This window comes from Lithobates pipiens, unplaced genomic scaffold (genome assembly GCF_037356315.1).
Source record: "Lithobates pipiens isolate NorthernLeopardFrog02 unplaced genomic scaffold, aLitPip1_a1.2 Scaffold_23, whole genome shotgun sequence".
Lineage (NCBI taxonomy): Eukaryota > Metazoa > Chordata > Amphibia > Anura > Ranidae > Lithobates > Lithobates pipiens.
In genome coordinates this window covers 140,872,172-140,885,147 of record NW_027507785.1, presented here as the reverse complement: position 1 = coordinate 140,885,147, position 12,976 = coordinate 140,872,172, and the positions used below count along the sequence as shown (strand labels likewise).

At 45.4% G+C, this 12,976-nt stretch overlaps 1 protein-coding gene across 4 annotated transcripts in view; it reads left to right on the top strand.

The window, feature by feature from the left end:
- TNRC6B (trinucleotide repeat containing adaptor 6B) overlaps positions 1-12,976 on the top strand; it is a 1,034,757-nt gene that overhangs the window by 16,673 nt on the left and 1,005,108 nt on the right. For 2 of the 4 annotated variants that reach the window (XM_077452437.1, XM_077452434.1), the window contains exon 2: positions 5,725-5,802. The exons of the other annotated variants lie outside the window; for them this stretch is intronic. The gene's annotated coding sequence lies outside the window, so the exon portion shown is untranslated. The remainder of the gene's footprint in view (positions 1-5,724; positions 5,803-12,976) is intronic. 4 annotated transcript variants of the gene reach the window in all.

Sequence of the window (12,976 nt, the reverse complement as noted above, 5' to 3'; positions counted from 1 at the left end):
AGCAATCCACTGAGCTGGCCAGAACCACCTCTGCAGGGAGTCTATTCCACATTTTCACAGCTCTTACTGTGAAGAAACCTTTCCGTATTTGGAGATGAAATCTCTTTTCCTATAGACGTAAAGAGTGCCCCCTTGTCCTCTTTGTTGACTGTAAAGTGAATAACTCAACACCAAGTTCACTATATGGACCCCTTGTATATTTGTACATGTTGATCATATCCCCCCTTAATCTCCTCTTATCAAGAGAGAATAAATTCAGTTCCTCTAATTTTTCCTCATAGCTGAGTTCCTCCATGCCTCTTATCAGTTTGGTTGCCCTTCTCTGCACTTTCTCCAGTTCCCCGATATCCTTTTTGAGAACTGGTGCCCAAAACTGAACTGCATATTCCAGATGAGGTCTTACTAATGATTTGAACAGGGGCAAAATGATAACTCTCTCTGGAGTCCATACCTCTCTTAATACAGGAGAGGACTTTGCTCGCTTTGGAAACCGCAGCTTGGCATTGCATGCTATTATTGAGCTTATGATCTACCAAAACCCCCAGATCCTTCTCCACTATGGATTCCCCCAGTTGTACTCCCCCCTAGCATGTATGATGCATGCATATTCTTAGCCCCCAAGTGCATAACTTTACATTTATCAACATTAAACCTCATCTGCCACCTAGTCGCCCAATTAGACAGAGCATTGAGGTTGGCTTGTAAATTGGAGACATCCTGTAAGGAGGTTATTCCACTGCATAACTTGGTGTCATCTGCAAAGACAGAAATGTTACTTTTGATCCCAGACCCAATATCATTTATAAAGATATTAAAAAGTAAGGGTCCCAGCACTGAAACTTGAGCTCCCCCATGTTCCTTTGTATACACAGAGCTGAATAAAGTATTTAATAAGTTAGCCTTCTCTTTGTCCCCAGTCACCCACTCCAGATTATTTTGTAAAGGGCCTACATGCTCACACTTTACCATTTTACTATTAATATATTTGAAGAATTTTTTGGGGTTTGTCCTACTATCGTTTGCAATCTGTCTTTCATTTTGAATTTTTGCGTCCTTGATTTCCTTTTTACATATTCTGTTATATTCTTTGTAACATTTAAATGACACTAGCGTTCCCTCATTTTTATATTTTTTAAAAGTTCTTTTTTTATAGTTTATAGCTTTTTTAACTTTGGCCGTGAGCCACATCGGTTTTATTTTTAGCCTTTTAAACTTATTGCCCATGGGAATATACTTTGCCGTGAGATCACAAACAGCCTTTTTAAATTCCCATTTCTGTTCTGTGCCCATTGATGCCAGTATTGCCTCCCAGTCTAAGTCCTGGAGAGCAGCCCTCATCCTTGTAAAATTTGCTCTGTTGAAATTAGGTGCTTTTATCTTCCCCCGTATGTGATTTTTGCTTACAGCTAACATCAAATGAAATCATGTTATGGTCACTGCTACCCAGATGTTCCTTTATCTGAACATTAGTAATACGTTCTGCATGGTTTGAGATTACCAGGTCCAACAGAGCATCATTCCTAGTTGGGGCCTCAATAAACTGGACCATAAAATTGTCCTGTAATAGGTTTATAAATGTTTGCCCTTTAACTGTCCCAGCAGTGCCATTACCCCAGTCAATTTCTGGGTAGTTAAAATCCCCCATTATTATCACTGTCCCAGCCCTTGCAGCCCTTTCTATCTGTGCAAGGAGCTGAGTCTCCACCTCCTCATTAACATTGGGTGGTCTATAACAAACTCCAATGATTAACTTTGAACTACGCACATCTGTATGCAGTTCCACCCATAATGCTTCAGACTCATCACACTCTCCGTCCACCAGGTCCTCTCTCACTCGCTTTGAGATCACTTCTCACATAAAGACAGACCCCTCCACCTTTCCTTTTTACTCTGTCTTTCCGAAAGGGTGCATAGCCAGGAATATTAATAGCCCAGTCATGTGAGGAATGAAGCCAAGTTTCAGCAATACCGATTACATCATAGCTCTCCTGATGCACCAGAGCTTCCAACTCACCTATTTTTGCTTGGCAGACTTTTGGCATTGGTGAACAAACATTTTAATGCATTAATATATTTTGACCGGTCACATACTATCCTCTTGGGTGTTCCAAGATTACAACTAGGACTTGCTACTATGTTTACCTTGGGTTTATGTGCTTTGGTTACCCTACCACTAATGCCCCTAATATTATATATATATATATACTGACTATCTCTGGGACCCCACCCCATTGCCTAGTTTAAAAACCCCCTCTAACTTTTTGGCCATCCTTAATCCTAGCTGATCTGCACCCTCCTCATTTAGGTGCAGTCCGTCCCTTCTATAGTACCGGTTATCGACTGAGAAGTTGTCCCAGTCCTCCAGGAACCCAAACCCCTCCTTACTACACCAGCTCTTGAGCCACTTGTTTACTTGCCTAATCTCCCTCTTCCTTTCTGGTGTGGCTCGATGTACCGGTAGTATTCTTGAGAATTCTACCTTGGAGGTCCTTTTCCTCAATTTAGCTCCCAAATCCCTAAAAATCATTCTTTAGGACACTTCATCTGCCTCTGACTTTGTCATTGGTGCCAATGTGCACCATGACAGCTGGGTCTTCCCCAGCCCCTCCCAGTAATCTGTCCACCAGATCCGTGATGTGCCGAACCCGAGCGCCTGGCAGACAACATACAGTTCGACACCTCAGGTTGTTGTTACAGATTGCCCTCTCTGTCCTCCTAAGAATTGAGTCCCCTACCACCAGAATCTTTCCTTTCCCTTCGCTCCCCCCCCCACTCTCACTGGAGGAGTTCTTCCCCTGGCAGCTAGGAGAATCCCTCAGCTCCAGCAGTGCTGGTCCCTGACTGGGATCACCAATGTCACTCAATGAAGCGTACTTATTGGGATGCTCCAGCCCTGGATCAACCTCCCTGGCACTTGCCCCTCTACCCTTCCTGACTGTCATCCATCTACTCTCTGCTAGTGCCTGCGCCTCTTTGTCTCCACCCACCTCTGTGCTGGCCCCCGCCGGCACCTGCCGTGTACATTCCTGGCTCTCATTTAGGGTGGAGGGTCCTCAGTGCTGACAGTTGCTTCCCCAGATTCAGAACCTGGGCTTCCAGGGAGACAATGTGCTTACATTTTGCACAGCAGTATTCGCCCTCGATCAGATGATCAAGGAACGCATACATGCCGCAAGATGTACACCGAGTTGCCTCTCCACACCCGCCAGTCATCGTACCTATTAATTTAATGAGGATTAGAGATTATACCCAGTCCAAATTACCTAACAACTAGCTCCCTGACACTAATACTCTACAAGACAGTACAAAGGTACTCACAGACCAGCGTGCACCCACAATACGCAAGTACTAACGACACACACACACACACACACACACACACACTACTCAGACAACACTCATGTACTCACTACAAAGTTATTATGACCCCTGTTATAACCTCCTGTTTTCAACTCTGGTTTTTAACTCGCCACTTTGACCAGTTCCACTAACTCTGGTTTTTAACTCACCACTTTACCAGTTCCACTTAGACAGTTCCCACAGACTCAAGATGAGCAGGCTCACAATGAGTTCTATAGAAGGTTATATAGACCTCAAGCACCTGTGCCCAATTAACCACTCCCCTTAATTAGTAGGCGGAAGGAAGGAGGGAAAGAAAGAAAGGGGGGAAAAAAAAACTATTTAAAAAGTGTCAGAAAATGGTATTAAAAAGCTACAAGGCAAAGCCCCAAAAGAACCTAAAACTGCAACCCAGCAGTCAAAAAGCAATACTTATTCACACTCCACTCAAGGCTCCACTGTTCAGTTTACAACCAGCAGTTTGGATATATATGTGTGTGTGTGTATATGTGTGTATATATATATATATATATATATATATATATATATATATATATATATATATATATATAATATTTGTGTAAATTTTTTACCAATTAATTTAGCCTTTTAGATTCAGATTGGTTTATATGTGATAGAGATATATTAGGGGTGCACCGAAATGGATTTATTTGGTGCTGAAAATGGAAAAATTTACTAGGCCGAAACAGCACTGATACCGAAACATATTTAAAAAAAAAAAAAATTTTATACAGGAGATAGTCAGAGACAGGAGACGTGGTACGGGAGATGGTCAGAGGCGGGGGGTGTGGTACAGGGGATGGTCAGACGGGGGGCGTGGTACAGGGGATGGTCAGAGACGGGGGGCGTGGTACAGGGGATCAATGCAGCCTCACCAGTGCCCATCACGTAGCCTGCACCTCACCAGTGCATATAAACATACACACGTATAACATACACATAGAGGTGTGTGTGTGTGTGTGTGTGTGTGTGTGTGTGTGTGTGTGTGTATATATGTGTGTGTGTGTGTATATATATATATATATATATATATATATATATATATATATATATATATATATATATATATATTATTATTCTCTATATCTATCACACGCACACACCCCTAGACATCTCTCCCTTGCTTTCACAGTAAATGGCGTGGCCGAGCTCCTGCACAGCCGATTTACACATCTGCTAAGGAGCCATATGCAGCCACCGCTGAGGAGAGGGGGACTTTACGCTAAGACCCCACGGGCTGTCTGCAGCATGGGTGAAGAGAGTAAAGGTGAAACGACATCCCCGTGATGGGCGGGGCCAAGCCCAGCAGGCCCCTGCCCCATTTTCGTCACCAGTATCGTCAAATTCTCTTTCGGCTTTTTGCCAAAAGGGCCATTTTCGGCCCATATGTTTCGGTGCATCCCTAAAAAAAAAAAAAAAAAAAAAACTGTTATTCTTGCTCTGCGCAATGGTTTTGCACAGAGTGGGCCCCAAACCCCCCTCCCCCAGTCTGGCTGTGTATGTCCATAGACCTGCACAGCATGGCTTGGCCCTGCCTCCTGACCCTCCTCAAAGCATTTGATTGAAAACAGCAGGTTCTAATGGCTCTTGCTGAGTCCTGTAAGGAGAGGAAGAGACAGGCACACATCGCTAGATCAAAATAGGACTCAGTTAAGTATAAAGAGGTGATACAATCACAGCCACAATTTCTTTTTTTTTTTTTTTTTTTTTATTTTATTTTTTTTTCTCAATGCAAGGTAAAAGTGTTCTGCCTTTACAACCGCTTTAAGGGTACCAACAAATTTGTCTACATATGTATTTTTCATTTACTTACACGGTGCCAAATAATTCCAGTGTGCTTGATGGAGAATGTGTTCCATTTGCATCGCTTTAAAAACTTTAAAACAAAACTGAAGTCTCTATACTTGCCTGTCCAACAGTCCTGCGCCAGAATCTTCTTGGTGGCTCTTTGACCCGCGGAGGATGCACTGTAATCGGAGCTGCACAGGTCAACTCAGTTTACAGTACTGCAGGAGACCATGAGCAGGCGGGTGGGGGCATTTTATTGCAGAAGAGACCATGCATGTCTCCTGGAATAAGTCTGCCATTTTATAGCGGGACTTTAGTTCTGCTTTAAAACTTGGCGTTTTTTTATTAAGGGGGGGGGGGGCGAAGAAAGAGAGAATGAGTGTGTGTGTGTGTGTGTGTGTGTGTGTGTGTGTGTGTGTACACACATTTTCTATATAAAATTGTCTCACACACTAGTTTTAAGTGCATTGCTTGGATTTGTGTAGTCCTGATTCAGCATCCTTTGGGTCATACTCCCTATTCCTATAGGCTTGATTATGTCACATTGCTTAGCTCTTGTTTTCTTTCTCTTTACAGGGCTTTTGTTTTGCTCTGTACACTGTACCCAGGATTTTTCACCTTGCTGGCTGTTGTCACAGGCGGAGCTGGTGAGAGGTATGATCGTGCATTCCCACCCTTTTTTGTGCATCAGCAAAACCATTCATCCCTACACAGTGTTAATAGCTGCACAATGTCATCAGAGATGAATTTATAAAATCTGCATATTCAACTAGATTATGTATACAAAGTTTACTTAATTGGTAGTAAAGTATTTTTAGTCTTGTAGAATTTTGGGGAAATTGTTTTTTAGTCCCGGTCAGGTATCTTCTTCTTTATTTTTTTATTTATTTGCAATCTGTTTACCTTTTGGAAAGTTTACCTCCCATAGAGTCAATAGGAAGTGAGAACCTCACAAAATGAGGAGAAATCTCCTCTTAAGGCTGCATGCACATTTGTGCATTGCAGGAATGCAAACAAAATGAAGTACCGTACTTTCCGGTACAAAAGCATGCAAGTTCTTTAGCAGACATGAGGCGATGCCATTAATGCCCAGTGTCTCCTTAATGGCAACCCATGCATCTTGCTAATATGTGCACATTTTGTCGGAATGCATGGTAACATATGCATTTTGGTGTGGCATGTATTTAAAAAAAAAAAAAGGGTCAGGGATTTATTTTGTGCATTTCTCATGCATTGGGCAGACCTTTTGAAATGTGCATTAATATCTCTTGCACCTGTGTGATGTAAACTGAGCCTAAGACAGTTGTCACAGGGCAGGCATCTACCTTGAAAGATTTCACCTTCATTCCTAAGGGCTCTTTCACACATGCAGATCAGTATTCAGGCATCCGCTTGCTCAGCAGAGATCACTTTGTTGTCATCCACCAGCTCAGCAGGGATAAAGTCTTTCTCTGCACACTGTGCAGGGATGGACCTGTCAGAGCTTCGCTCTCCTCTATGGGGGGGGATCGGATGATTGCAGTCCGCCTGTCTGTTTTTATCAGAACCGCCAGACAGATGGAGAATAGGGTTTCCATCCATCTGGATTTTGTGGATCCGAGCTGTTTAGAGCGACCGTTCAGATCTGCTGAAAAAACTGACAGACGGATCTGAACAGTCCGCACGTGTGAAAGAGCCCTTAGAAGACCACTAACTTTTTTTAGATTTACCGTGTGTGTGTGTGTGTGTGTGTGTGTGTGTGGGTTTTTTTTTTTTTTTTTTTTTTTTTTTTGTCCTGGGGACAATCGATTTTTCTCTTGATTTTATCTTAATCTCCTAATTGGGGGCACACAAAGCAATGAAAACCTAATGGTGTTCACTTTGCAAGTCTTCGTTCAAAATATAGGAAAACAAGAAAAAAAGGTTGGAATTTTGGATATTTACATTTATTTTAAAAACAGAAAAAATATGTGCTGTTGGGTTATCATAATTGTCATAATCTGTTTTGTTAGAGAGTTGAACAGATTGTTGGATGTTAAAATAACTGACATCTAGCAAGATACTTGCATCTACATTATTTATTCCATATTTAAAGTGATCTTTCCTTCCTTCCTTCCTTCCTTCCTTCCTTCCTTCCTTCCTTCCTTCCTTCCTTCCTTCCTTCCTTCCTTCCCTTTCCTCCTTTCTTTCTTTCTTTTCTTCCTCCTTTCTTTCTTTCTTTTCTTCCTCCTTTCTTTCTTTCTTTTCTTCCTCCTTTCTTTCTTTCTTTTCTTCCTCCTTTCTTCTTTCTTTCTTTTCTTCTTTCTTTCTTTCTTTCTTTTCTTCCTTCTTTCTTTCTTTCTTTCTTTCTTTCTTTCTTTCTTTTCTTCCTTCTTTCTTTCTTTCTTTTCTTCCTTCTTTCTTTCTTTCTTTTCTTCCTTCTTTCTTTCTTTCTTTCTTTCTTTCTTTCCTCCTTTCTTTCTTTTCTTCCTCCTTTCTTTCTTTCTTTTCTTCCTCCTTTCTTTCTTTTCTTCCTCCTTTCTTTCTTTTCTTCCTCCTTTCTTTCTTTCTTTTCTTCCTCCTTTCTTTCTTTCTTTCTTTTCTTCCTTCCTCCTTTCTTTCTTTCTTTTCTTCCTCCTTTTCTTTCTTTTCTTCCTCCTTTTCTTTCTTTTCTTCCTCCTTTCTTTCTTTCTTTTCTTCCTTCCTCCTCCTTTCTTTCCTTTTTTCCCTTCCTTTCCTTTTTTCCCTTCCTCCTCCTTTCTTTCCTTTTTTTTTTTTTTTTTTTTTTTTTTTTTTTTTTTTTTTTCCCTTCCTCCTCCCTTTCTTTCCTAGTGTGTGTGTGTGGGGGGGGGGGTCAGGTATTTTTTTTTTTTTTTTTTTCTCTTCCCAGATGGGTGCCCCCTCTGCTGTGCCATTCTCAAGGGAGCACCCGTGGCTACATGCTCCCACCACTGGGACTACATCCCTGTGGGAAGATTGGCTGCGCTTTTTGGACCATGGGAGCTGAGGCTGAGCTGAGGCCGATGCTGGAGCTCTGGACTGCAGCCCTGCCTTTGCTCAGCAGAAGATGGACATGCTGGGGAGGCAGGAATGGGTGGGACTACTGGGAGGTGTATGTGTACAGAAGGCTGGGTTAGCGATCGAGAACTAGGCTAGTTTTTCTTATCAAGCAGGCAGGGGAAAAGCGGTAATGTGCATGCACGATGCTGCTGAGCATGCCAGGAGTTATAGCTCACAAAGAACTATGACTTATAGTTGCCAGGAGCGTGCTCTGAGGACCAGAAGCTGAGGGAGTGTAAACTAGGAAAGGCATAAAATCGATAATAAAAAAAACATTTGTAAAGAAAACCTTTTGGGGGGGAAAAAACTATTATAGATTACAGATGTTTGCACTTAAAAAATGTACCTTTACAACCCCTTTAAATACTTCAAAACTGGGCCAAGTCTGACATTTTCTTTGCTTTCAGAATATATTGTTTGGAGGGGGGGTTCCAAGCAATTTTTAAGCAAAGTCCATAAAATGGTTTGCATTGCAATTTTTAATGTCACCTGATATGTTTGGTGAAATAATACAGAATCAATATATAACGAACATGTCACGCTTCAAAAATTGCATACACCTGTGGAACAGCCACAAAGAACAGTACCTAGGAACGTCCATAGTCGATGCTTTTAAAGCCTTTACAAGTTGAGTTACTCCGGAGGACTGGACCTAGAATTATTGCTCTCTCTGATGTTCGTGATACCGTGTGTGTGGGGGGTATTTAACACTGTACCCTTTACGTTTTTATTTGATTGAACTTTATTGCTGTAACAAAGGAAGAACAACATCCGTTGTGATCGTATGGGCCATGACAGTTCCCCTTTTTTATGGAGTGTTTTGGGGTCCATCAGCCCCTTTCACACTGCCGTGATTTGAAGGTCGATTTTGACTCGTTTTTGCTGCGATTTCAGGGAATGCCTGTGTAAACTTGAGGTCTATGGACCTCAACTCGCATCAAAGTCGAACCAAAGTAGTACAGTGACTACTTTGAAGTAGGTGTGACTTAAAGTCGCACAGATATGGATGGTACTCATTGGAAATCATGGGGTACGACTTGTCATGTGACTTTGCAGTCCCAGGACAATTTGCATAAATGTGAAAAGGGGGACCTAACAGTGGTTTGATCAGATACATTACAAACCAAAACCAGAAGTGACCACATTTATGACATCGCATAGGGGGCAGAACAAGGGAAGTTCTTTTCCGTCTAGTGCTTCTAATGCAACCAGTTACTGGACTTCCTGGTGGGTAATGGGGGGGACCCCCTTCTGCCGCTTGTCAAAAAAAGATCAGGTGGCTGCTCAGATCAAACTTGGGTTATAGATAATCGCTGCCTGAAAAGAATATCGGGATGCAGCTGCAGCCATGATCCTGATATCACTACTTCCTGACTAGGGATGAACTTTGTGTTCGAGTCGAACATACGTTCGACTTGAACATCGGCTGTTCGCCCGTTCGGTGAATTCCGAACGTTATGGGCCGTTTGCGCCAAATTCGTGTGGCGCTCACGGCCCACAATGCACTGCGCCATCGCAGTGCATTGCTGGCTCATGATTGGCCAAGCATGCACTGTGACCCCCGCATGCTTGGCCAATTGCAGCGCCAGCAGCGAGGAGAGCCATGATTGGCCACAGGCAGGATGCCTGTGGCCAATCATAGCTCAGGCTGTGTAGTACACGCCCCACACTATATAAGGCCGCCAGCACGGCGGCCTTGTGTAGTGTGTTGGCGTCTGTAGGAGTTAGTGGGTGTTCTGTGTACCTTCAACACAGTATACACCGATCGTTATCGGCCGATTTTTCATTCTTGCTCTTCTGTAGTGGTTGTTGTCTGCGTGCCCTGACCACAGTATACACCGCTATATTCACCTATATAGCTAGCTATATTTCTCTTTTCTAATAGAGCTTGCAGTCAGTGGTAGGAGATTGTGCGTGCTCTGAACCCAGTATACACCGTTATATCCACCTACATAGCTCTTCTCTAATTGAGCCATCTGCAGGAGTTAGTGGATGTTGTGTGTGCCTCCAGCACAATATATACTACCCAATTGCTGGTTTTCCCAACTCCCTTCATGCCATTACCATGTCTGGAAGGCCAGCAAGGAGAGGCAGACAGGTGCAAGCCGATAAAAGAGGGAAAGCAGGCTCTGTGTCTAGAGACAACAGTGCTGGTCGTGGACGCGGTGCATCGTCATCATCAGCACGTGGCCATGGGACACGCTTGTCCTTTTCGGCAGCTGGACACGTTAAGCCGCAACATGCCAACGACTTGGTAGAGTGGATGACCAAGCCCTCTTCATCCTCCTCATCCTGGCTCAGGGTACTAGCAAAGCAGCTGCCAACGCATCGTCTTCCCTCCTCTCAATGTCATCATCAGTGTCTCCTGAACTCTGAGCACGGTGTTGGGTACATGCTCCAGGAGGACGCCCAGTGTTTTGTAGGCTCTGATGATGATACTCAGCTAGAGGAAGGCAGTAGCGTAAATGCTGAGAGGGGATGCTCAAGGAGGACAGCAATCTGGCAGTCATGTTCCACAAGCTGCAGCATACTGCCAGGTTTGCTCCAGGGAGGGGATGATGAGGGCACTGACTCAATGTGGGTGCCTGGTGGGAGAGAGGAGGAGGAGGAGGCACATGTCCAACGAGGCAGGATGCCCCCTGGGGGCCAGCTTAGGGGCAGCACACCGACTGAATCACACCGCAGAGCTCCGCCTGTGCAGGGCGCTGCCTCTGCGCGTTATTCTAAAAGTTCTTTGGTGTGGGCCTTTTTTGAGACAAGTGCATCAGATCGCACCGCTGCTATTTGCAACATATGTCTCAAGCGTATCTCGCGTGGCCAAAACATCAGCCGCTTGGGCACCACATGCTTGACCAGACATATGTTGACCTGCCATGCAGCTCGTTGGCAAGCGTACCTCAAAGACCCACACCAAAGAACAAAGTGGACCTCTCCTTGCTCCTCATCAGCTGGGATCTCCAACCCCACTAGACCTTCAGTCCTCTCTGAAACCTGCTCTGAGAGGAATGAAGGTGTAGAATTAGGTGTGTGACAGCCAAGTGCTTTCGGGCACTCTGCTAGCAGTACACCCACATCCGATTATAGCAGGCAAATGTCCCTGCCCCAGCTGCTGGACCGGCGAAAGAAGTTCACTCCCAGCCATCCACATGCTCAGCGGTTGAATGCTAGCTTGGCTAAATTGCTAGCACTTCAACTGCTGCCTTTTCAGTTGGTAGACTCGGCCCTCTCCCGTGAGTTTGTACAATGTGCGGTTCCTCAGTGGCAGGTCCCCAAACGCCACTTTTTCTCACGGAAGGCGATTCCGGCTCTCTACCGGCATGTGGAAGGCAATGTCCTTGCCTCGCTGGGCAGGGCGGTCAGCGGTAAGGTGCATATTACCGCTGACTCATGGTCCAGCAGGCATGGACAGGGACGTTACCTGTCTTTCAGGGTCCATTGGGTCACTCTTCTGGCAGCTGGGAAGGATGCAGGACAAGGTGCAGTAGTGTTGGAGGTTGTTCCGCCACCACGCCTCCAAAATGCTACTATTGGTTGTGACACACCTCTCTCCTCCACCCCCTCCTCTTCTTCTTCCTCCATGGCCTCTTCCAGTGCTCTGTCCTCAGAACCAGCGGTGCTCCGTAGGCGTTCCAGGGGCTACGCAAGTACGCAGGCAAAACTATGCCATGCCGTGCTTGCGCTGGTTTGTTTGCGGGACAGGAGCCACACTGGGGTGGATGTTTTGTCAGCCCTGCAGGGGCAGGCCGAGAGGTGGTTGACGCCACGCCAGCTTAAGCCAGGAATGGTGGTTTGCGACAACTGACCCATGTGCCCTGTGTGGCTCACGTCCTTAACCTGGTGGTTCAGCGGTTCTTGGGCAGGTACCCGGGCTTACAGGATGTCCTGAAGCAGGCCAGGAAAGTCTGTGTGCATTTCTGCCGATCATTTAATGCCTGTGCTCGGCTGGCTGAGCTCCAAAAGGAGTTGAACCTGCCCAAGAACCGCCTTTTATATGTGACATGCCCACCAGATGGAACTCAACGTTGGCCATGCTGCAGCGGCTGCACACGCAGCAGAGGACCATCAATGAGTACCTGTGTGACTGCGGCACCAGGACAGGGTCAGGGGAGCTCTGTTTTTTCTCACCACGCCAGTGGGGCATGATCAGGGATGCATGCACTGTCCTGTCACCGTTTGAGGAGGCCACAAGGATGGTGAGCAGTGACAGTGCATGCATCAGTGACACTGTACCTCTTGTCCACCTGTTGGAGCATACGCTGCATGTAATAATGGACAGGGCACTTGAGGCAGAACAGAGGCAGGAAGAGGAGGACTTCCTTGCCTCTCAAGGCCCCCTTTATCCAGACAGTGTTCCTGCTGTCCCACCCATCCCACAGGAAGAGGAGGAGGAGGAGGATGAGGATGATTGTGTCAGCATGGAGGTGGCGGCTGGCACTCAGCATCAGCAGCAGCAGCGGTCTTGTAGGGATGATTTACAGTCCCAAGAAACCCGTGGACTTGTACGTGGCTGGGAGGAGGTAGCTGCGGATCATGTTGTCCTTAGTGACCCAGAGGACTCCGGACCGAATGCCTCAGCTACGCTGCATGGCCTCCCTGATCCTGCGGAAGGATCCTCGTATTCTTCGGATCAAGGAGAGGGACCATTACTGGCTGTCCACTCTACTTGATCCATGGTACAAGGGTAAGGTTGCCGACCTTATCTTGCCGTCGCAGAGGATGAGACATCTCCGGGAGGCCTTGCAGAAAGGTCTGGGAGGTTACAAACTCCTGGTCCTGGACAACGTGTTGCTGAGGCTTCTGTCAGAAGGAG